Source organism: Chiloscyllium plagiosum, unplaced genomic scaffold, assembly GCF_037043375.1.
Source record: "Chiloscyllium plagiosum isolate Xiang-an unplaced genomic scaffold, Cpla_swu_hap1 HiC_scaffold_44, whole genome shotgun sequence".
NCBI lineage: Eukaryota > Metazoa > Chordata > Chondrichthyes > Orectolobiformes > Hemiscylliidae > Chiloscyllium > Chiloscyllium plagiosum.
Genome location: NW_028270182.1, coordinates 17396158 through 17397391, shown reverse-complemented (window position 1 = coordinate 17397391; position 1234 = coordinate 17396158).

Here is a 1234-nt window from a genome sequence, read left to right as displayed (position 1 = left end):
GGTACATCTTCAATGGCTCCATCGTGCCCACCTCCGCTGCTGGCACGTTCCAGGCCCCCACCACCGTCTGCACGAAGAAACGATTGCCCTGGATGTTGCCAGGTTTGGAGGGTTTGAGCTACAGGGAGAGGCTGAATAGAGTCACAGCATCATAGAGATACACAGCACGGAAACAGACCCCTTCGGTCCAACCAGATATCCCAACCCAATCTAAGTCCCACCTGCCAGCACCCGGCCCATATCCCTCCAAACCCTTCCTATTCATATACCCATGCGCAAATGCCTCTTAAATGTTGCAATTGTACCAGCCTCCACCACCTTCCTCTGGCAGCTCATTCCATACACGTACCACCCTCTGTGTGAAAAAGTTGCCCCTTAGGTCTCTTTCATATCTTTCCCCTCTCACCCTAAACCTATGCCCTCCAGTTCTGGACTCCCCCACCCCAGGGAAAAGACTTTATCTATTTATCCTATCTATGCCCCTCATAATTTTGTAAACCTCTATAAGGTCACCCCTCAGCCTCCGACGCTCCAGGGAAAACAACCCCAGCCTATTCAGCCTCTCCCTGTAGCTCAGATCCTCTAACCCTGGGCAACATCCTTGTAAACCTTTGTCTGAACCCTTTCAAGTCTCACAACAGCATTCCGATAGGAAGGAGACCAGAATTGCACACAATATTCCAACAGTGGCCTAACCAATGTCCTGTACAGACACAACATGACCTCCCAACTCCTGTACTCAATACCCTGACCAATAAAGGAAAGCATACCAAACGCCTCCTTCACTATCCTATCTACCTGTGACTCCACTTTCAAGGAGCTATGAATCTGCACTCCAAGGTCTCTTTGCTCAGCAACACTCCCTAGGACCTTACCATTAAGTGTATAAGTCCTGCTAAGATTTGCTTTCCCAAAATGCAGCACCTTGCACTTATCCGATTTAAACTCCATCTGCCACTTCTCAGCCCATTGGCCCATCTGGTCCAGATCCTGTTGTAATCCGAGGTAACCCACTTCGCTGTCCACTACACCTCCAATTTTGGTGTCATCTGCAAACTTACTAACTGTACCTCTTATGTTCACATCCAAATCATTTATGGAAATGACAAAAAGTAGAGGACCCAGCACGATCCTTGTGGCACTCCACTGGTCACAGGCCTCCAGTCTGGGGCTGGGGCTGTTTTCCCTGGAGTGTCAGAGGCTGAGGGGTGACTTTATAGACGTTTATAAAATC